Source organism: Macaca nemestrina, chromosome 19 (assembly GCF_043159975.1).
Source record: "Macaca nemestrina isolate mMacNem1 chromosome 19, mMacNem.hap1, whole genome shotgun sequence".
In the NCBI taxonomy this organism is placed as follows: domain Eukaryota; kingdom Metazoa; phylum Chordata; class Mammalia; order Primates; family Cercopithecidae; genus Macaca; species Macaca nemestrina.
The window spans coordinates 22781959-22806303 of NC_092143.1; the positions used below are offsets into that span (position 1 = coordinate 22781959).

The 24345-nt window shown below is 44.1% G+C and overlaps 1 protein-coding gene and 1 non-coding gene across 6 annotated transcripts in view; one reads left to right on the plus strand and one right to left on the minus strand.

Moving 5' to 3' along the window:
• LOC105477079 (ATPase phospholipid transporting 8B1) overlaps positions 1-24345 on the plus strand; it is a 159133-nt gene that overhangs the window by 37266 nt on the left and 97522 nt on the right. The window contains exon 1 of one of the 5 annotated variants that reach the window (XM_071085272.1): positions 17959-19019. The exons of the other annotated variants lie outside the window; for them this stretch is intronic. The gene's annotated coding sequence lies outside the window, so the exon portion shown is untranslated. Of the gene's footprint in view, positions 1-17958; positions 19020-24345 lie in introns of those variants that run through there. 5 annotated transcript variants of the gene reach the window in all.
• Positions 15706-15812, minus strand: LOC112425788 (U6 spliceosomal RNA). The gene has a single exon (XR_003016935.1). It is a non-coding gene; the product is annotated as a U6 spliceosomal RNA (small nuclear RNA).

The following is a 24345-nucleotide window of genomic DNA, read 5'->3' on the forward strand; positions in this document are numbered from 1 at the left end:
TGGCACGATCTTGGTTCACTGCAACCTCTGCCTCCTGGGTTCAAGCGATTCTCCTGCCTCAGACTCCTGAGTAGCTGAGATTACAGGCGCACACCACCACGCCTAGTTAACGTTTTGTATTTTTAGTAGAAACAGGGTTTCACCATGTTAGCCAGACTGGTCTCAAACTCTTGACCTCAGGTGTTCCACCCGCCTCGCCCTCCCAAAGTGCTGGCATTACAGGCGTGAGCCACCGAGCCCAGCCCGAAAGTGTTCTGTCTCTAGCCACTAGTCACGGGTGGCTTGTTGAACACTTGAAATAAGGCTAGTGCGACTGCTGATCTGGCTTCTAATTTTAGCTAATAGCCACACATGGCTCGTGGCCACTGTACTGGATGGCACAGTGGCCTTGGGTTGTTCTTACCTGAGCAGCAGAAGGCTTTCTGAGGAACTGGAGCTTGGATTGTGTGAGATGGTCCGAGAATTAGAGGGGCCTGTACCACTGCCCCCTTCCCCACATGCTTAGACTGCGACTCTACTGTACCTATGCCTTCTCCCGGAGGCGATGAGCTCACCTTAGTTCTTAGAGCTTCAATTCTTGAATGCTGCAAGCCTGCCTGAGGTTGGCTTCCTGTTACCCTGTGGATAAACTCTAGGCTCCTAATGCCCTTTTTGATAGATCTCACCTCTCTCTTCCTTACTCATTACTTTCCCCATCACTCTCTGACTGCCCATGACATGGAAAGATTTGCAATTTCAAGAACAGGCTGTTCTTACCTCTAGACCTATGCAAATCGGACACTCTCCACCTGAAATGCTCTATCCCTTTCGTGCACCTGTCTGACTCCTACCTGTCCTCTAGGTCTCAGGTTATATCTCAATTTCTGCACCACCTCCTCTGGGAAAGGTTTCCTTGACCTCTCCTAGGACAGATGGGTGCCTTTACCTACTATGTGTACTGAGTGGATTCCCATCACAGCACACTTGATTGAAACTGCTTATTTACCTACGAGTCCCTCTTCCTGCCCTAGAGCTTCTTAAAGGGTGGTCCCTCTACTGGCAGCACTGGCATCACCTGGGAACTTGATGGAAATGAAGAGTCTTAGACCCCAGCCCAGTCCTCCTGAATCAGAAGTCCTGAGCATAGGGACTAGCAATTTGTCCTCAACAAGCCCACCAGAGGATTTTTCATATGTGCTAAAGTTTGAAAGCCATTGGGCTGAACTCTTAGCCCCATGAAGGTAGGATCCATGATTTTTGGTTTGCCACTGTCCCTAGCTTTTAGCACACTGCCTGGCTAGATACTTGAGAAACACAGCCAGAGAAGAAATCCCAGTTATTCTTTTGGCAACTTGTCTGATCAGGAATTTTTTTAGTTGAAATCAGTTTAAATCTCTTCTCCTTTCTCCAAAGGAGATAAAGAACAACTGAGCACTTTAAAAAAAATTATTGTCATCCAGATTCGGTGGCTCCCACCTGTGGATCACCTGAGGTCAGGAGTTCAAGACCAGCCTGGCCAATATGGTGAAACTACGTCTTTACTAAAAATGCAAAAGATGAGCCAGGTGTGGTGGCAGGCACCTGTAATCCCGGCTACTGGAGAGGCTGAGGCAGGAGAATCACTTGAACCCGGGAGGCAGAGGTTGCAGTGAGCCGAGGTAGCACCATTGCACTCCAGCCTGGGCAACAAGAGCAAAACTCTGTCTCAAAAAAAAAAAAGAAAAAAGAAAAAAAAAAGGAAGAAAGAAAGAAAAGAAAAAAATATATTGTGGTAAAATATACACAACATAGAATCTACCATCTTAACTTTTCTTTTTCCTTTTTTCTTTTTTCTTTTTTTGAGATAGAGTCTTCCTTTGTCGCCCGAGCTGGAGTGCAATGGCGTGATCTCAGCTCACTGCAACCTCCACCTCTGAGGTTCGAGCGATTCTCCTGCCTCAGCCTCTTGCTGCCACCACGCCCGGCTAGCCTGCCACCACGCCTGGCTAATTTTTGTATTTTTAGTAGAGACGGGGTTTCACCATGTTGGCCAGGCTGGTCTCAAACTCCTGCCCTCAGATGATTCAGTCAGCTTCCCAAAGTGCTGGGATTACAAGTGTGAGCCACTGTGCTCGGTCTTAACCCTTTTTTTTTTTTTTTTTTTTTTTTTGAGATGGAATCTTGCTCTGTCACCCAGGCTAGAGTGCAGTGGCGCGATCTTGGCTCACTGCAACCTCCACCTCCCAGGTTCAAGCGATTTTCCTGCCTTAGCCTCCTAAGTAGCTGGGACTACAGGTGCCCACCATTACGCCTGGCTAATTTTTTGTATTTTCAGTAGAGATGGGGTTTCACCATATTGACCAGGCTGGTCTCAAACTCCTGACCTTGTTATCTGCCTGCCTTGGCCTTCCAAAGTGCTGGGATTACAAGCACGAGCCACTGCACCTGACCCAACCATTTTTAATTGTACACTTCAGTGTCTTTCAGGGCATTCACATGGTTGTGCAACCATCACCACTATCCACCTCCAGAACTTCTTCATCTTCTCCAACTGAAGCTCTGCACTCATAAAACAACTCCCAACCCTTGGCAACCATCATCCTACTTTCTGTCTCTGAATTTGCCTACTCTGCATTCCTCACATAAGTGGAATCATACAGTATGTGTCCTTCTGTGACTGGTTTATTTTACTTAGCATAATGTCTTTAAGGTTTATCCATGTCATAGGATGCATGTGCCAGGATTCCCTTTTTAAGGACAAATGATAGTTCCTTGTCTCTATGCCACATTTTGTGTATCCAGTTATCAGATAGCATTTGGATTGTTTCTACGTCTTTGCGTTTGTGAATATCGCTGTTGTGAACATGGGTCTACTGTATAAATATCTGCTCAGATTCCTGCCTTCAATTCTTTTGGGTATATACCCAGAATGGGATTGCTAGATCCAATGGTAATTCTATATTTATTTTTTGAGGAACCGTTATGCTATTTTCCATAGTGGCTGCACCATTTTATATTGCCACTGGCAGTGCAAAAGTGTTTCAACTCCTCCACAGCCTCATCAACACTTATTTTCTGTTTTTTGACAACTGAAAGTGAAAAGTTAATCCAAGAATAGTGTCAGGCCAGGCATGGTGGCTCACACCTGTAGTCCTAGCACTTTGGGAGGCCAAGGCAGGTAGATCACTTGAAGCCAGGAGTTTGAGACCAGACTGCCTAACATAGTGAAACCCCATCTCTACTAAAAATATAAAAATTAGCCAGGTGTGGTGGCGGGAGCCTGTAATCCCAGCTACTGGGAAGGCTGAGGCAGGAGAATCACTTGAACCCAGGAGGGGGAGGTTGCAGTGAGCTGAAATTGCACCACCGCACTGCAGCCTGGGCTGCAGAACAAGACAAGGAAGGAAGGAAGGAAGGAAGGAAGGAAGGAAGGAAGGAAGGAAAGGAAGGAAAGGAAGGAAAGGAAGGAAAGGAAGGAAAGGAAGGAAAGGAAGGAAAGGAAGGAAAGGAAGGAAAGGAAGGAAAGGAAGGAAAGGAAGGAAAGGAAGGAGGGAGGGAGGGAGGGAGGGAGGGAAGGAAGGAAGGAAGGAAGGAAGGAAGGAAAGAAAGAAGGAAGGAAGGAAGGAAGGAAGGAAGGAAGGAAGGAAGGAAGGAAGGAAGGAAGGAAGGAAGGAAGGAAGGACTCCCTGGATCAGGTGGCTGCACAGTCATGGCGGAGGTGACCAAAGCCACATGTCTCTAGTTCGTCGGGAAAGGTGATTGGGACAAAAATGCAAAAGACTGCTAAAGCAAGAGTGACCACGCCTGTTCTGGATCCCTATTTATTAAAGTATTATAATAAGTGGAAAGCCTCCTTTGTTCATCATGGCCTTTGGCAGTGCACAGCTGGGGATATCATGCTTCTCAGAGCTTTACCCGTCCCATGAATGAAGCATGTGAAACATGAACTGGCCAAGAATGTTTTCAAAGTTGGAAAAGTCATAGATCCAGTGACAGGAAAGCCCTGTGCAGGAACTACCTACCTGGAGAGTCTGTTGAGTTCGGAAACTACGCAGCTAAGCAAAAATCTGGAAGAACTCAGTTATCTCTTTAGCACAGTGAAGGAGGAGTGGAAGAAGGAGCTAAAGGGAGAGACTGATGTGTTTGTATTATGGAAAAAGAAATTTTTCCAAGCTTCATCACAAACAACAACAACTACAACAACAGAAGAATTGTGTCAGAGGAAGCGAAAGTTTTTCCAAACTTTCTTAAATTTATTTACTTGGTCATTAAAACCCATACCTTGAGCACTTATTGTGTGATAATGAGAGGCGACAACATGCTAGCAGCCCTCGCTCTCAGCACCTCCTCCAAGCAGTGGGACATTTACTATCGCCGAGTGGTGGGCACCAACGGACCCCTTTCGCTTGCTATTCTGTCCTATTTTTCCTTAGAATTTCGGGGGCTAAATACCAGGCACCTGTACGGCCAGTTAAAAGTGACTAGCGCAGCCGCTGGGCTAAAGACACGGGTATCAGGCTTTCTGGGAAAGGGCTCTCAAACAACCCCTGACTCTTTGGAGTTGGGAGCATTGATTTGCCTAGAACCAGCTTCCGCTTTTCCTGTACTTCTGGGCTGAGCCGAGGGTTGACAGAGAGGAAAGCCATGCAGCTCCGGGGTCCCGACAACAAGTTGGTTGACCCCGCGGCCATGAGCAGAACTGTCAAAGGCATGTCACCCAAGTGAGACTCGCCCATCTCTCCTATCTATCCTGACCCTTGCACCCCTGGGTCCTAATGCCTGCCAGACAAACTTCCTCTCCTCTCTCTTCTCTGAGGCTAGTCCTGCTTCTAAAAATCACTCCCTGTCTCTGGTGCTTTTCTATTTTCTCCTATAAGAACAACTTCTAGTATAAACTCCAGGACTCTGTTACCTTCTTGAGGCACCTGGGCTCACCAATCAGAAAGACATAATTTTTGCCCAAAGCCCCGTTGTAGGGGGGACTACCTGGAATTTTAGGATCCCTTCTCAGACAAGCAGGCCTAACAAAAGCTATTCCTGAAGCTAGGATATGGGGAGCCTCAGAAATTATATCCTTCCTATTCATATAAGTGAGGACAAAAGGTGCCACTCTTCCAACCCTGGAGATCCCTTCCCTCCCTCAGGTTATGGCCTCCACTTGATTTTTGGGGCACAACATCTTCATAGGACAGGGGTAAAGTCCCAATACTAACAGGAGAATGCTTAGGACTCTAACAGGTTTTTGAGAATGCGTCGGCAAAGGCCACTAAATCTGATTTTTCTCAGTCCTCTTTGTGGTCTAGGAGGACAGGCAAGGTGCAGGTTTTCGAGAATGTGTCAGTAAGAGCCACTAAATCCGATCTTCCTCGGTCCTCCATGTGGTCTGCTGCTGCGTCCGTGAGCACAACTCTTCCTATCAGCAGGGTCCAGGGACCGTTGTGGGTTCTTGGGCAGGAGTTGTTTCTGCTGCTGTGTCAGTGAGCGCAACTATTCTGATCAGCAGGGTCCAGGGATCCTTGCGGGTTCTTGGGCAGGGGGAGAAACAAAACAAACCAAAACCACGGGCGGTTTTGTCTTTCAGATGGGAAACACTCAGGCGTCAACAGGCTCACCCTTGAAATGCATCCTAAGCCATTGGGACCAATTTGACCTGTAAACCCTGAAAAAGAGGTGGCTCATTTTTTTTCTACACTGTGGCTTGGCCCCAATATTCTCTCTGATGGGGAAAAATGGCCACCTGAGGGAAGTACAAATTACAATACTATCCTGCAGCTTGACCTTTTCTGTAAGAGGGAAGGCAAATGGAGTGAAATACCTTATGTCCAAGCTTTCTTTTTATTGAGGGAGAATACACAACCTTGCAAAGCTTACAATTTACATCCCACAGGAGGACCTCTCAGCTTACCCCCATATCCTAGCCTCCCTATAGCTCCCCTTCCTATAAATGATAATCTTCCTCTAATCTCCCCTGCCCAGAAGGAAATAAGCAAAGAAATATCCAAAGGACCACAAAACCCCCAGGGCTATTGGTTATGTCCCCTTCAAGCTGTAGAGGGAGGGGAATTTGGCCCAGCCCGGGTACATGTCCCCTTCTCCCTCTCTGATTTAAAGCAGATCAAGGCAGACCTTGGGAAGTTTTCAGATGATCCCCTGATAGGTACATAGATGTCCTACAGGTCTAGGGCCAACCTTCGACCTCGCTTGGAGAGGTGTCATGCTACTGTTAGATCAAACCCTGGCCTTTAATGAAAAGAATGCGGTTTTAGCTGCAGCCTGAGAGTTTGGAGATACCTGTTATCTTAGTCAAGTAAATGATAGAATGACAGCTGAAGAAAGGGATAAATTTCCTACCGGTCAGCAAGCCATCCCCAGTATGGATCCCCACTGGGACCTCAACTCAGATCATGGGAACTGGAGTCGTAAACATCTGCTGACCTGTGTTCTAGAAGGACTAAGAAGAATTAGGAAAAAAGCCATGAATTATTCAATGATGTCCACCATAACTCAGGGAAAGGAAGAAAATCCTTCTGCCTTCCTCGAGCCGCTACGGGAGACCTTAAGAAAATATACTCCCCTGTCACCTGAATCACTTGAGGGTCACTTGATTCTAAAAGATAAATTTATTACCCAATCAGCTGCAGATATCAGGGGAAAGCTCCGAAAGCAAGCCCTGGGCCCTGAACGAAATTTGGAGGCATTATTAAACCTGGCAACATTGGTGTTCCATAATAGGGACCAAGAGGAACAGGCCCAAAAGGAAAAGCAAGATCAGAGAAAGGCCACAGCCTTAGTCATGGCCCTCAGACAAACAAACCTTGGTGGTTCAGAGAGGACAGAAAATGGAGCAGGCCAATCACCCGGTAGGCTTTGTTATCAGCGTGGTTTACTAGGACACTTTAAAAAAGATTGTCCAATGAGAAACAAGGTGCCTCCTCGTCCCTGTCCACTATGCCGAGGCAATCACTGGAAGGTGCACTGCCCCAGAGGATGAGGGTTCTCTGGGTCAGAAGCCCCCAACCAGATGCTCCAACAACAGGACTAAGGGTGCCCGGGGCAAGCGCCAGCTCATGTCACCACCCTCACTGAGCCCCGGGTATGTTTAACCATTGAGGGCCAGGAAATTGACTTCCTCCTGGACACTGGCATGGCCTTCTCAGTATTAATCTCCTGTCCTGGATGACTGTCCTCAAGGTCCATTACTATCCGAGGAATCCTGGGACAGCTTCTAACCAGGTGTTTCTCCCACCTACTCAGCTGTAATTGGGAGACTTTGCTCTTTCACATGCCTTTCTTGTTATACCTGAAAGCCCCACACCCTTGTTAGGAAGGGATATATTAGCCAAGGCTGAAGCTATTATCTACATGAATATAGGGAACAAGTTACCCATTTGTTGTCCCCTGCTTGAGGAGGGAATCAACCCTAAAGTCTGGGCATTGGAAGGACAATTTGAAAGGGCACCCAGTCCAAATCAGGTTAAAAGATCCCAACACTTTTCCTTATCAAAGGCAATATCCCTTAAGGCCTGAAGCTCATAAAGGATTACAGGATATTGTTAAACATTTAAAAGCTCAAGGCTTAGTAAGGAAATGCAGCAATCCCTGCAACACCCCAATTTTAGGAGTACAAAAACCAAATGGTCAGTGGAGACTAGTGCAAGATCTTAGACGCATCAGTGAGGCAGTAATTCCTCTATATCCAGTTGTACCCAACCCCTATACCCTGCTTTCTCAAATACCAGAGGAAGCAGAACGGTTCACTGTTCTGGACCTCAAGGATGCCTTTTTCTGTATTCCCCTGAACTCTGACTCCCAGTTTCTCTTTGCCTTTGAGGATCCCACAGACCACACGTCCCAACTTAGGTGGACAGTCTTGCTCCAAGGGTTTCGGGATAGCCCTCATCTGTTTGGTCAGGCACTGGCCCAAGATCTAGGCCACTCTCAAGTCCAAGCGCTCTGGTTCTTCAGTATGTGGATGATTTACTTTTGGCTACCAGTTCAGAAGCCTCATGCCAGCAGTCTACTCTAGATCTCTTGACCTTTCTAGCTAATCAAGGGTGCAAGGTGTCTAGGTCGAAGGCCCAGCTTTGCCTACAGCAGGTCAAATATCTAGACCTAATCTTAGCCGGAGGGACCAGGGCCCTCAGCAAGGAATGAATACAGCCTATACTGGCTTATCCTCGCCCTAAGACATTAAAACAGTTGCAGGGGTTCCTTGGAATTTTGCCGACTATGGATCCCTGGTGAGATAGCTTGGCCCCACTATACTCTAATCAAGGAAACCCAGAGGGCAAATATTCATCTGGTAGAATGGGGACCAGAGGCAGAAACAGCCTTCAAAACCTTAAAGCAGGCCCTAGTACAAGCTCCAGCTTTAAACCTTCCCACAGGACAAAACTTCTTTTTATGTGTCACAGAGAGAGCAGGGATAGCTCTTGGAGTCCCTACTCAGACTCGTGGGAGAACCCCACAACTAGTGGCATACCTAAGTAAGGAAACTGATGTAGTAGCAAAAGGCTGGCCTCACTGTTTAAGGGTAGTTGCAGCACTAGCTGTCTTAGTGTCAGAGGCTATCAAGATAACACAAGGAAAGGATCTCACTGTCTGGACTACTCATGATGTAAATGGCATACTAGGTGCCAAAGGAAGTTTATGGCTATTAGATAACCACCTACTTAGATACCAGGCGCTACTCCTTGAGGGACCGGTGCTTCAAATACACACGTGCGTGGCCCTCAACCCTGCCACTTTTCTCCCAGAGGATGGGAAACCAATCAAGCATGACTGCCAACAAATTATAGTCCAGACTTATGCTGCCCGAGATCGTCTCTTAGAAGTCCCCTTAGCTAATCCTGACCTTAACCTATATACCAATGGAAGCTCATTTGTGGAGAATGGGATACGAAGGGCAGGTTATGCCATAGTTAGTGATGTAACCGTATTTGAAAGTAAGCCTTTTCCCCCAGGACCAGTGCCCAGTTAGCAGAACTAGTGGCACTTACCTGAGCCTTAAAACTGGGAAAGGGAAAAAGAATAAATGTGTATACAGATAGCAAGTATGCTTATCTAATCCTACATGCCCATGCTGCAGTGTGGAAAGAAAGGGAGTTCCTAACCTCGAGGAACCCCCATTAAATACCACAAGGAAATCATGGAGTTACTGCATGCAGTGCAAAAACCGAAGAAGGTGTCAGTCTTACACTGCCAGAGCCATCAAAAAGGGGAAGGAGAAGGGAGAACAGCAGCATAAGCAGCTGGCAGTGGCAGCAGAAAGGAAAGAGAGAAAGAGAAAGGTGGGGAGGGGGGAAGAGACAGAGAGAAAAAGAGGGTGTCAGAGAGAAAGAGAGAAAGAGACAATGAAGAAGTCAAAAAAGAGAGATAGAAATAGTAAGGAAAAAATGGTGTGCCCTATTCCTTTAAAAGCCCCCAGAGTAAATTTCTAAATGTCTACCCAGCCAAGGCATATTCTTCTTATGAGGAACATCAACCTATATCTGCCTGCCTCCCCACTAACTGGACAGGCACCTGTACCTTCTTCTGTCGAAGTCCCAACATTAACATTGTACCAGGAAATCAGACCTTATCAATACCCCTCAAAGCTCAAGTCTGTCAATGCAGAGCCATACAACGAATACCCCTACTTACAGGGTTAGTAATGGCTACTGCTATAGGAATCAGAATAGCCGGTTTATCTACTTCATATTCCTACTACCACACACTCTCAAAGGATTTCTCAGACAGTTTGCACTCCATCCAAGGCTTCATTTTATTTTATTTTATTGTTTTTTGAGACAGAGTCTCACTCTGTCGCTCAGGCTGGAGGGCGGTGGTGCAATCTCGGCTCACTGCAACCTCTGCCTCCTGGGTTCAAGCGATTCTCCTGCCTCAGCCTCCTGGAGTAGCTGGGACTACAGGCGCTCACCACCATGCCTGGGTAATTTTTGTATTTTTAGTAGAGACGGGGTTTCACCATGTTGGTCAGGCTGCTCTCCAGCCCCTGACCTCATGATCCACCCACCTCGGCCTCCCAAGGTGTTGGAATTATAGGCGTGAGCCACCGCACCCAACCAACTCCATCTTAAATAAAAAAATAAAAAGTATCTTCCTTATTACCTTGGTGAACAAAGAGGAGGATATAGTATAGCCACATTTCCTTGTCAGAAGCTTCATGAAGATGAGAAGAGGTTGCAGGAGGTTCGGGTTAAGTGCCAGAAGGTGCATTACTCTTAGACTGGATCTTGTGGAAGCCACTAACTGCTCTTTCCCTTAAAAGAAACCATGTTCAGTTTGGTGAAGGTGGAAGAGCAAGGCGAAGGTGGAGATGGGCTGGCCACAGAGGGGGTTCCTCAGGCATCTCTGGGGCTGCAGACTCTGTTCCCAGCTGGCAGGGCCTTAGGGTCAGGCCCTTTCCCTCTGTGGATCTAGGACAGGTAGAAGCAGAAGCTATTCAAGTATCTCATCCACCCAGGCATTATTCTAGAGTGATTGTGTTTATGCAATGTTAATCCTGAGACTTTGTTAATCATGATATTACTGTACTGAATTCATCTTTGGCTTTCTACCAGGACTTAAAATCACTATGTGGGAGGATAATTTTTAGTCATTTCCCCCCCTCCCCCCCCGATCTTTGTATATTGGAGAGATTTGGAGAGATTGGCCAACTTGGAATATCCAGGTACTGCAGTACCAACCTCCTTCTTGCTGGTGTGTAGAGGGTTTGGAGTGATAGCTTCTTTCTAGTGCCTTTGAACTTGGGTGCTAGTGACAAAGTGAGTGGACCTCCTAGCAGCTCTCCTACATGATGGGAATGGTAGGAGAGTGGTAGCAACTGCCAGTCAGAGACAATTAAGCTGCAGTTGGCAGTTGGCTTGCACGGGGCAGGACTAGGAGTTTCCTGACAGTGATGGTGGCCTGTTCTGAGTCATCCAAATAACTTTTTTTTTTTTTTTTTTTTTAAGACTGAGTCTCACTCTGTTGCCCAGGCTGGAGTGCAGTGGTGCAATCTTTGCTCACCGCAAGCTCCGCTTCCCGGGTTCACACCATTCTCCTGCCTCAGCCTCCCGAGTAGAGTAGCTGGGACTACAGGCTCCCGCCACCACGCCCGGCTAATTTTTTTTTGTATTTTTAGTAGAGATGGGGTTTCATTGTGTTAGTCAGGATGGTCTCCATCTCCTGACCTCATGATCCGCCTGCCTCGGCCTCCCAAAGTGCTGGGATTACAGCCGTGAGCCACCACGCCCAGCCCTTCCTGGTTTCTTTGATAACCACTTACCATGAGTTACCAGATTATCTGTCAGGGATTAAAGGTTCACAAGGTGATTTTTGAAAAATTTTCAGTGAATATTTACTTAGTTGCTACTATTGGAGCTACCACCTTAGATTGAAATTTTTCCTAGGGAAGGTCCCTGGAGTCATAAATATCTTGCCTAGAGGTTGATAAATTTACTGCAGTAATTTACCCCAGTTAAGGAAAGCTAGACTTTAAGGACCTAGGGTGGTAGATGAAGACGTCTGTCTTGGAAAACAGAAAAAGAAAGGGAAGTAAGCCATGGTGGGATCTATGGATTTCTTTTTTCTTTTTTTTTTTTTTGAGATGGAGTCTCACTCTGTCGCCCAGGCTGGAGTGCAGTGGCGCCATCTCAGCTCACTGCAACCTCCACCTCCCAGGTTCAAGTGATTCTCCTGCCTCAGTCTCCCGAGTAGCTGGGACTACAGGGGCACGCCACCACGCCTGGCTAATTTTTGTATTTTTAGTAGAGATGGGGTTTCACCATTTTGGCCAGGATGGTCTTAATCTCTTGACCTCGTGATTCTCCCGCCTTAGCCTCCCAAAGTGCTGGGATTACAGGCGTGAGCCACCATGACCAGCCTATGGATTTCTTTAAAAAGTTTTCCAGGAAAATGATTTATACACAGACATAAGACATAAATATTTCTCTACTTGCAAACAGTTGCCTGAGAAGTGACTTCTAGTGATTATAGGAGATATTGCTAAGTGGAAAAAGCAAAGTGCAAAAGAACATATATATTCTACTTTTGTAAAAGAAAAAAGGAAACATATGGAAAAATATAACTATCTTCTTTTTTTTTTTTTTTTTTTGAGACGGAGTTTTGCTCTTGTTGCCCAGGCTGGAGTGCAATGGCACAATCTTGGCTCACCACAGCCTCTGCCTCCTGAGTTCAAGTGATTCTCCTGCCTCAACCTCCCAAGTAGCTGGGATTACAGGCATGCGCCACCATACCCAGCTAATTTTTTTTTTTTTTTTTTTTTTTTTGTAGTAGAGACAGGGTTTCTCCATGTTGGTCAGGCTGGTCTTGAACTCCTGACCTCAGGTGATCCACCCACCTCAGCCTCCCAAAGTGCTGGGATTACAGGAGTGAGTGAGCCACCGCGCCTGGCCTATCTTTTTATCTTTATAAAACACACAGAAAGGATAAACAGAAAACAGTAAAGTCGATCACCAACAAAGGGTGGCTGGGAACAAGGAGAAGGGATTATGTGAGGAAGGTTACTTTTCTAAGACACCCTTTTGCATAGTTTTGGCTTTGGGGAGCCTATGTCCTACATATTCAAACATAAATTTAAATCAAGGATGGGGCCAGACTCGCTGGCTCATGCCTATAATCTCAGCTCTTCGGGAGACTGAGGTGGGAGGATCGTTTGAGCTGAGGACCAAATGCTCCTCCCACTCAAGACCAGCCTGAGCTACATAGTGAGACCCCCATCCCTATTCTTTTAAGTTATATTTAAATATTAGTATATATATATATATAATAGGGATAGGAGAAACTCTAAAACTGAGAGCAACATGAAATGAAGAAACCCAACTGTATTTCAAATGAATTCCATAACCACAGTGAAGAGGGGAAAAACAGAAATAATCCAGGGAGCTATGAGCACAGTATTCTATGATATATGCTCCATCTTGTCACAGTATTCTATGATATATGCTCCATCTTGTCTAAAGTTGGCTGATGAGGGACACTTGCAAAGAAATGTTAAACTCTTATGGTATACTTTATGTAGTGATACTGGCAAAGCAACTCTGAAACAGCTTTAGGTGTATTTTAGCACTGAGCAAATGAGTTATTGTTTTGGAGAGCCAGGGTTCTCACTGAGAAAGAAGGAACATATAGATACGAAATGGGAGATGGGGGAAAAGAACATTGTGGGAATCAATTGGAATTGGAGGAATAGGTATGAACTGATTTCTGAAGTGCATGCATGTATAAGCATTCCCATGTAGCATGCGTGTGTGCATAAGTGTATATGTGTGTGTGTGTGTATATATTTTTTTACTTAGCTTGTCCTCCAAAGGACCAAGAAGCAAAGCCACCCCACTAGTAACAAGCACATCAAGTGCCAAGATCTTGGTCTCTATTATCATTTCCCATTCAAAGGAACCAGGGCTACCGGAAGAAATGGCTGATTACAGGCTGGGGCAGGAGAGGTACAACTTGAGCCTGGAACATCTTGTTATTGTCACATGGTATGGACATGCTGAAAGAATGACGGGAGCCTGTCACAAGGACACAGGTGCTAACTTGAAAGTGCTTTTATTGGCCAAACCAGGGACCATGTGGACACCAAAATAATTATGGACAGTAAGGAATTATATGCCACTGGAAAAAAAATAGGAATTTACACATCCATATTAATTACTAACTGATAAGCGGAAAGTAGGGAGGCTATGCTTACAGCGGCATGCCCAGGCTGACTAATGTGCGTGGAGGGAATGGGTGCTGTGAAATCGTCCTTTCATGGCCATTGTAGTAGAGACTGGATCAGGGGAGTACCGTCCATGAATGTCACGTTTAGGAGGAAATTGTGATAAGGAGCAGGACATTTGCGATGTCTTAAAAGTGTCTCCCCACAAATTACAAGTTCAAAAAATATATACAGTGGAGAAATCAAACAACACGTTGACCACATGACCAAAGTATAAAATCAAAATGCAATCACTGACAAGGGGCGGAGACCTCATGTGCCTCCAGATGTCACATCTGAAAGGACACAGCATCACCTATGTGATGTTCCAGCAAGAACAGAGACCTTGAATTCAATCCCAAAGAAATGACCGAGAAAGCCCAAAGATGGGAGATTCTGTTTAAAAAGAGAGAGAGAGAGAGAGAGAGAGAAGGAATACCATAATCTTTTAATGTCAGTGTTGTAAATGACAAATACAAGTTGTGGAGGCTGGGCGCGGTGGCTCACGCCTGTAATCTCAGTATTTTGGGAGGCCTGTGGGGAAAAGAAAGAGAGATCAGACTGTTACTGTGTCTACATAGAAAGAAGTAGACATAAGAGACTCCATTTTGTTCTGTATTTGAGATGCTGTTAATCTGTGACCCTACCCCCAACCCCAAGGTGGGATGTGCTAGCGGCAATGCTGCTCTTTATGCATTAAAAAGGTTTATGGAGATGTTTACATATGGATATCAAGGCACAGCACTTTTCCTTAAACTTATGTCACAGAGATCTTTATTCATACGTCTTTCTGCCGACCTTCTCCCTACTATGATCCTATTATCCTGCCACTTCCCTTTTCTAAGATGGTAAAGATAATGATCAATAAATACTGAGGGAACTTGAAGACTGGTGCCAGCGCATGTCCTCTGTGTGCTGAGCGCCGGTCCCCTGGGCCCACGTTTTCTTTCTCTATACTTTGTCTCTGTGTCTCATTTCTTTTCTCAAGTCTCTAGTTCCACCTAACGAGAAACGCCCACAGGTCTGGAGGGGCAGGCCACCCCTTCAGAGGCCAAGGTGGTCAGATTGCCTGCGGTCAGGAGTTAGAGACCAGCCTGGCCAACATGGTAAAACTCTGTCTCTACTAAAAATATAAAAATTAGTTGGGCATGGTGGCGGCCACCTGTAATCCCAGCTACTTGGGAGACTGAGGCACAAGAATAGCTTGAACCCGGGAGGTGGAGGTTGCAGTGAGCCAAGATCGTGCCACTGCACTCCAGCCTGGGAGATAGAGCTAAACTCAGTCTCAAATATATATATATATATATATATATATATATATATATATATATATATATGTTGTGGAAATGTTTCAGATTAAAGGGCATGGCTACTTAAAGTAACACCTGATTCTAGACTGCATCCTGTGCTGGAGGAAAAATAATACTATAACTGACATCATTGGGTCAATGACAAAATCAGACTATTAGATAACTGTGAATGTTATTGTTCATGTTAAATTGTCTAAAGTTGATAATTCTACGGTGGTTATGTAAGAGAATGTGAGAGACTATCCCTGAAGTATTTAGGGGTAAAGGGGGATAATGAACTACGTAACTTAAGCTCAAATGGTTCAGCAGGGAGCCTGGTGTCTGGGCGCACGCAAGCCCTCCTCATCTGTCTGTCCCTGGCAGAGCTGCGCTGTTAATTATGTTATGGCTGGGGACTGAATGGAATTGGAATCGCACTGTTGTGACTGTGTAGAGAACAGGAGAGAATATGGGATTCTCTGTTTTCAAGACCTGGAAACAATTAGAATATTGATCACCTCTAACTGCTTTTTAAACAGTTAAAAGTTAAAAGCTCCCTTTGGGAGTTTGCCTATGTAAACTTCGGTGAGGCCAGGCAGCTGACCAGAAAGGGAGACCAGCCTGGGATTCACCGATAATGACTACATCAGTCAGTCAACACACATAATCCAGAATTAACTTAATTAAGCAGTCAGTGTGAAACTGTCAAAACCGCAGGACATTTTATCAAGGGTTTTAATTTTTTTTTTATTTTTACAAATGGAATGCTTCATGAATTCTTTTGTCATCCTTGCACAAAGGCCATGCTAATCTTGTCTACGTTATTTCAATGTTAGTATATGTGCTGCCGAAGCAAGCATATATCAAGGATTTTTTTTTATCTTGGTAGAGAAAAAATTAAAAGATTCAGCATCTGTTATAATCTTTCCCTTCCCAAATGTTGATGTTGTTATATAATGCATGAATTTTACCATTTATGTACGATGCTAGCATTAGAACCATTTAATAAGGCAGTTCTGATGGGAGTGTAACATGAATATATGAATACGTTCAGCTCTGGGTTCTCCAATGCACAATTACACATTGTTGGTAAACAACCTGAGACTATTTTAGGCTGGCTGGTGTAATGTGTCTCTTACTGGCAAGATATACACTGGATATTGTGGCAGAGGTGTCAGATATAAAGACAATTTCTATTTCTCAAAAAAACAAACACCATAAACAAAAACACTTTATCACTCTGAAAAATCCCACATTTACTCACTATGCAAAGATACCAACTCTAAGATGCTTTGTTCATATTATATTCGAAATTCCAGAGTTTGGGGTTTGTGACATGTTTCAGGAGATCTGAAAGAGGCAGTAATGGATACACCCCAGGCTGCTTTGCTCTGAGCAGCTGGTAGAGTAAAATATTTAATGTCTTTCTCACTACTAGGGTGACATTTTCCTGTGGCCTGAGCACAGTAGGTTACGAGTTAGGTATTTCCCTTGCTATTAATGATTCAACACACGAAAGTAAATTTGAGCCCCGGCGTGGGCTGTAGTAACTTCTCAGCTGTCCCTGAAGTGTCAATTTGGTGATGTGTTTCTTCTCCTAGTATTTAGTTCTCTCACATAAGAATAACAACAGCTAATAGTTACTAAGACTTCCTTTGGATCAAGCCCTATTCCAGACCTTTCCATATATTGAATCATTTTATCCTCACAGCAGCTGTAAAAGGCAGCTGCTATTGTTTTTATTCATTTTACAGATGATAAACTGAAGAACAGCAATATTACTTCATAACCTTTTTTTTTTTTTTTTTTTTTTGAGACAGAGTCTCACTCTGTCACCCAGGCTGGAGTGCAGTGGTGCGATCTTGGCATACTGCAACCTCCCCCTCCAGGGTTCAAGCAATTCTCCTGCCTCAGCCTCCTGAGTAGCTGGGATTACAGGCATGTGCCACCATGCCTGGCTAAGTTTTGCATTTTTAGTGGAGACAGGGTTTTACCATGTTGGCCAGGCTGGTCTCAAACTCTTGACTTCAAGTGATCCACCTGCCTCAGGTTCCCGAAGTGCTAGGATTACAGGCGTGAGCCACTGTGCCAGGCCGAAACTGATTCTTAAAAGAAAAAAATTGTAATGCACAAAAAAAACAAGTAAATGCTAAATATTCCTGTTTAACCAAAGAGCAAATATGCCTCCTCAAGTCCAGTGCAAATGCAGTGGCCCCAACTCATAAAACATGGTTTTCTATAACATTTTCATTTTATTAAATATTCAGGAGTATTTCTTTTTTTTTTTTTTTTTTGAGACAGAGTCTTGTTCTGTCTGTAGCCCAGGGTGATGTGTAGTGGTGTGATCTTGGCTCACTGAAACCTCCGCCTCCCAGGTTCAAGCAATTCTCCTACCTCAGCCTCCCGAGTGTAGCTGGGACTACAGGAGTGCGCCACTACAACCAGCTAATTTTTGTATTTTTAGTAGAGATGGGGTTTCACCATGTTGACCAAGCTGGTCATGAACTCCTGACCTTAGGTGATCCATCTGCTTCAGCCTCCCAAAGCACTGGGATTACAGGCATGAGCCACTGTGCCCGGCCTATATTTCATTTTTTAAAATAATCTCCTTCTAGGCCGGGCGCGGTGGCTCAAGCCTGTAATCCCAGCACTTTGGGAGGCCGAGGCGGGCGGATCACAAGGTCAGGAGATCGAGACCACAGTGAAACCCCGTCTCTACTAAAAATACAAAAAATTAGCCGGGCGCGGTGGCGGGCGCCTGTAGTCCCAGCTACTCAGGAGGCTGAGGCAGGAGAATGGCGTGAACCCAGGAGGCGGAGCTTGCAGTGAGCCGAGATCGCGCCACTGCACTCCAGCCTGGGCAACAGCGTGAGACTCCGTCTCAAAAAAAAAAAATAAATAAATAAAATAATCTCCTTCTAACTGTCTATGAAAAAATTATTTAATATCTGAGTTTTCAAGATGGAGCCAATGGCTGCACAAAGCATGTGTTCCCTTCAGAGCCTGTGTTAGTGATTAGTACACATGTGCCTTACACAATGGTGACCTAATGTTAATACACTGGTTTATTTGAAGGAGAGTTTTTGTTGTTGTTGTTATTGGTGTTGTTTTGATTTAGAAAGATTTCAAATGTATGTAGAAATAGGAAAATGAACCCCCTTGTTCATGGCAAAGGCCAATGTTGTTTTTATCTATAGATCTGTCCACTTCCTCTCTCTTCATATTATTTCCAAGCAAGTTCAACCGATGCATCTTTCCATTCAACCTGGTTTTGAAATTTGGTTTGTTTCACTTGTTCATACAGGTGAAAAATCGAGGTGGTTTGCTGAGTATACTTTGAGGAAAGCAAAAATGTGTATCAAAGTAGTTATATTACTGGCTATCTCTTCCCTTTTGACACAAGAGTGATCTTTTTTTGTTGTCGTTTAATCGGGGTTTTTTAAGCACTCCACTTATCTTGAAGTTATTGTCATCTAGAAAATATAGAATGTCTTAAATAATTACAGTTCTGTGAAACCTTACCCTGGGGGCAGGAGACAGTGTGATTGAGGGGAAAGGATGCAGGATTTGGATTCAGATGCTAAGATCTGGTTCTGGTTCCTCTACATCTTATCATTTCTGAGAATCTGGATACAGCCTTGAACTCCGAGCTCGATTCTACATTTGGTAGTTCTTTATGAAAGGTCTACTGTGTGTTACATGCTGTTTTGGACAATGGAGCTATTGCAGAGAATAAAATGAAAATAATCTACTTTTCAACGATGTTTTATAGATAATATGTTATTTGCAAGCTGTGAAGTGCAATTATAAAGGTTTTTATTGTTTTCCTACTCTGTTTTTCACTTGAAAACTTAAGTTCCCTGATGTTTCAGGTTTACAATAGTTAATAATAAACTAAGTTTTATTGAAGGAGGAAATATTATGAATTATATCTATGTGTCTTCTGAATTTCTGATGAAACGTATCACTGGAATGCCTCACTAAGTGGATATCTGGGGCCACATACTGTGCCCACTGCTAAGGGATTTACATGGGATCAAGATTAAGCTTCACGAGGACCCTGTAAGGTAACCATTATCTTCATGTTATAAATGGAGAAGTGGGAGCTTAGTAAGAATAGTTTTCCCAAGCTTCTGCAGGTGGTAGGCCTTAGAGCTGGGATTTCATCCCCTGTCTGTCTATCCTCAGACAGGAGCCTTTAACCATCTCTTGATTCTGCCCCACTTGAGAAATAAGAGGAATAGGCAATGGTCTTGCACCTTTAGATTTTCATTATTATTATTATTATTTGAGACAGGGTCTCACTCTGTTGCCCAGGGTGGAGTGTAATGGTGCAATCATGGCTCACTGCAACCTCTGCCTCCTGGGGTCAAACAATCCTCCCACCTCAGCCTCCCAAGTGTGCGCCATAACTCTGAGCTAATTTTTGTATTTTTTTGTAGAGATGGGGTTTCACCATGTTGCCCAGGCTGGTCTTGAACTCCTGAGTTCAAGCAATCTGCCCACCTCGGCCCTCCAAAGTGCTGGGATTATAGGCATGAGCCACCATGCCTTGCCTGCACCTTTGGATTTTTACTATGTTAGAAAGAAAAACAACCACAGTACAAGCCATAATGCAAAGAATGGTTCAGGCAATAAGTTGTTAAAGCACAAATGATAAAGCCATTACATTGGGATTTGAGGACCTGGAAAAGGAATGAAGGTGCCTAGCTGCCCTTGTGAGTGTACTTGTGAGGTGGGCAGAAGGTGGCTGGAGCTAGGGTGGGGCCTGCAACGGGCAGGGCCAGAGCAGATAGAGCCTCTCCAAGTTCTAACGCGTGTATGAAAATCTAGTAATTTCCATAATGAAGCACAACAGAAATGTCTATCAAATAGATTTTGAAGATAATTTGAAAGCCTTGCAGATCCCCATTTGACTTATGGAAGCCGTTTCTTGAGAGTCCTTGATTCTGATTTCAGAATATGGTGAGTGTAATTGTATTTTGTGTTTGGTCCAGACAGCAAACTAAATTCCCTTTTTTATTTATTTATTTTATTTTTTTGAGACGGTATCTTGGCTCACTGAAACCTCTGCCTCCTTGGATCAAGTGATACTCCTCCCTCAGCCGCCCAAGTAATTGGGACTACAGCTACACCACCGTGCCCTGCTAGTTTTTACATTTTTTTGTAGAGCTGTGGTTTCACCATACTGCCCAGCCTGGTCTTCTAAGCTCATGTGATCCTCCTGCTTTGGCCTCCCAAAGTGCTGGGTTACAGGTGTGAGCCACAGGCACAACCCAAAATTCCTTATTGATAGCCTAAATTACTAATGTTTAAACCATAACGTGCATTGATAATATTTATTTTCTTATTCTATTTTATTTTTTGAGATAGTTTTGCTCTCACACCCAGGCTGAAGTGCGGTGGCACAATCTCTCCTCACTGCAACCTCTACCTTCTGGGCTCAAGCGATTCTTGTGCCTCGGACTCCCAAGTAGCTGGGATTACAGCAGGTGTGCGCCACCACGCCCGGCTAAACTTTTTGTATTTTTAGTAGAGACAGGGTTTCACCATGTTGGCCAGCCTGGTCTCGAAGTCCAGTCTCAAGTGTTCCACCCACCTTGGCCTCCCAAAGTGCTCGGATTACAGGCGTGAGCCACCGTGCCCAAGCCAAACATTGATAATATTTAAATACTCATGTGACACATGCACAAAGTTAGTTGTCGTGGTTAGTGCAACATTGTTTCTGTGCGTGGGGTTTGAGCTTTGGAAAACTAAGACACAAATTCACTGTAGACAGATCTCTTAAGATGAAGGAGGAAAAGAGTAGGTTGGACTTTGAGGATGGATGGGGCCATAGCCAGAACGAGCCTAGGAACAGACATGCGAGGCAGGCCTAGCTGAGGAGCACTTGGAGGTGACCTGTTTTGTGGCCCAAACGCCAGCTTTTGATCTTGAGTGTAGCCCAGGTTTTCATTGATGAATACTGCAAAAGAACCTATGTCACAACACTGAAATATTTGAAAGGATGGCATCATATAAATCCAGAGCACAGTCTATTCACAGCGCTTTTAAAACATCTTTGAAAATATGTTAATTAGCCCCAGATATCTAATAGTAAAGTTCAAATCCATGTGACATTTAAAGGCTTTTCAGTAATTTTCTTTGAGTTGTGCAGTGTGCAGGTACTCCTGATTTATTTCTGACTGCCGATTTAGGGACTATTTAAACCCCTAGTTTATTCTGTCTTTCTTTCTTTCTTTTCTTTTTTTTCTGTTTTTCTTTTTTTCTTTTCTTTTTTTTTTTTTTGAGATGGAGTCTCATTTGTGCTGCCCAGGCTGGAGTGCAGTGGCATGATCTTGGCTCACCATAACCTTCACCTCCCAGGTTCAAGGGATTTTCGTACTTCAGCCTCCCAAGTAGCTGGGATTACAGGCTTACGCCACCACACCCGGCAAATTTTTGTATTTTTAGTAGAGATGGGGATTCACTGTGTTGGCCAGGCTGGTCTCAAACTCCTGACCTCAAGTGATCCTCCCAACTTGGCCTCCCAAAGTGCTAAGATTACAGGTGTGAGCCACTGCCCCTGGCCCTAAACCCCTAGTTTATCCTTAATGTTCTTCTCTCTATTCTTACACTAATTCCATTTTCTTTCCTTTCTTTTTAAAAAGAGCTCTGGGAAGTCAGGAGGATCAATGTGTTAAAATATCGAGTTCAGACCAGTTAGATTTGCTATTGTTGGGAATTTATCCCTGGCATTGATTTATTGATGGACAGCCGAGGGTTTGCTCACAAGAGTAGAGGTGGGGTAGGAAGGAGATGAGTTTGCTGGAAGGGAAAGAATCCCCTAGACAATTCAGCCAGAGCTTGCTTTGTCCCCAGACCTACAGGGGACAATGACAGTGAGCTCTGTTTCCTAAATAATGGATCAATCTTCCTGACTCAACTCAGAGTTCTATAGGGAGTCTTCACCCAAATCAGGTTAATTTGGGGGTAAGTTTTCAGGTTAATAACATGTTGAATATATAAGAGCTTATAATAGCATTAATTGAGTAAGATAAAAATCGTAAATAGTAGTTTGATAACAATAAAGTTAAAGAGGATTGTTTTCTTTATCACTGGAGTCCAGTTGCATTCAAGAAAGTCATTTTCTCTTTATAGGAGATGCAGGTTGATTGACGTCTAGGTCTATGGAGAAGGGGGAATGTGGAAAAGCAAAAAATACGCAAACATTTTGGTTGGCTTTACATTGTATTTTATGTCAGAATCATGTATATATATTCTCTGTACTACTTGCCTCTGTGGGGCAGGGACTGGAGATGGGGTGAGCATTACTCAATCAAACCGAAGCCCTCATCACCATGTGCTACCGCACCCATGAAAGTACACAGAGATTTTAAAGGGGAAGCAAACATTGGTTGGGAGGAGAAAATATCACAGCAGAAAACGTTCTAGAATACATTAGCATTTTTCCTGGGGTCATGTGTTTTTTAAGAGGTGGAACAGAAAACGTCTTTAATGGGCACTTCTTTAAAACTCCAAAACATTTCAAAGATATTTTAATACATGTTGGATACTTTTACAGGTGTACCTTTTCTCTTAAATGCAAATCAAAATAGATGTTTGCACAAGGCCTGCATGAGTCATCCCTAGTTCAGTAGCCTGGCCTTATTTGCATTAAACACCAGTTGCAGTTCCTTCTGGTTATTCTCTGCAAATAACTCTTAAACCTGGGTAGGCTGCAAAATTAAATGAAATTAAATTAAACTTTAAAACAGCATGCTTAACCTTTGGGTAATTAGAAGAGAGAAAAGAAAACATGGTCATTTAGGTCTTATTTATATAACTTGTTATGAAAGGTAACCAGGCCGGGCGCGGTGGCTCAAGCCTGTAATCCCAGCACTTTGGGAGGCCGAGACGGGCGGATCACGAGGCCAGGAGATCGAGACGATCCCGGCTAACACAGTGAAACCCCGTCTCTACTAAAAAAAATACAAAAAACTAGCCGGGCGAGGTGGCGGGCGCCTGTAGTCCCAGCTACTCGGGAGGCTGAGGCAGGAGAATGACGTAAACCCGGGAGGCGGAGCTTGCAGTGAGCTGAGATCCGGCCGCTGTACTCCAGCCCGGGCGACAGAGTGAGACTCCGTCTCAAAAAAAAAAAAGAAAAAGAAAGGTAACCACAGTTTTTCCTTTTGTGCACATAGTCGTTGGCAAAGGTGGATTCAGAATTTAAAGACATCAAGTAACAAATTTGCAGTACCTGACTGTGAAGCCTCTGTTTGTTGGAATTAAGGAATTTGAAAAGCCCTCTGCAATGTTAAAGCTACACATTAAAGCCATATATTAGTTAGCTGGGGCTGCTGTAACAAGGTACCACACACAGAGCAGCTTAAAGAACAGAAGTTTATCGTATCACAAATCTCGAAGCCAGAGTTCAAGATGAAGGTTTTGAAGGGCCATCTTCCCTGTGAGGGTGCTGGGGAAGGATCTGTTTCAGGATTCTCTCCTAGTTTCTGGAAGTTCCTTGGCTTGTGGCAGCATGTCTCCAAGGGATTTTATTCCTGTTACCCCTCGTATGTCCTTGGGCAAAGAATTTAACCTCTCAGTTAGGTTTCTTTTTCTTTTCTTTTTTTTTTTGGATTTCTAAAAATCTTTATTGAGGCTTAATATTAGAAACTTGCAATACAGTCTAACTGATTTTTGACTTTGTTTCTGGGCTATTAATGATTTTATATAAGGCACTATTTGTAATTTCAGAACAAATAATATGGTCACATTTCTTGTTCCTAATAAATTGGTACTACTTGGGATCAATGGATGATTGAAAAGCAACAGCAACAAAAGCCAAAATAGACAAATGGGATCTAATTAAACTAAAGAGCTTCTGCACAGCAAAAGAAACTACCATCAGAGTGAACAGGCAACCTACAGAATGGGAGAAAATTTTTGCAATCTACTCAGTTAGGTTTCTTTATCTGTAGAATGGGGATAATAATTCGATCCTCAACAAACAAACTAAGCTAATGAGAATACATAGTGCAGAGCCTGATGCATAGAACACATAGTTAGCTCTCTGTAAACGCACGCACTGTCATCCTAGGAAAACTTCCTGGGAAGTTTCAGAAGCCTTACATCAGAAGTCTTACCATGGGTCCTTAAACTGATCAGATTTGTAGGAGAAGCTTGGACACACTCCTTTTATTTGACCTGTTCAAACTCCGAAAGCCAGAACAGATAGAATTGCTGACTGTTGGTAGGAAGCTCTGTAGGTATTTCAAGCCAAATGCAAATATTTCCAAGGGACCTATAAAATATTAACCATATGTTTGTAGTAGAATCTTGGTCAAAAACTTAGGATGTGAACTCTGCTGCCTTGGAAGAATTTGTAATCTAAGTTGAGAACTCTAACCTGAC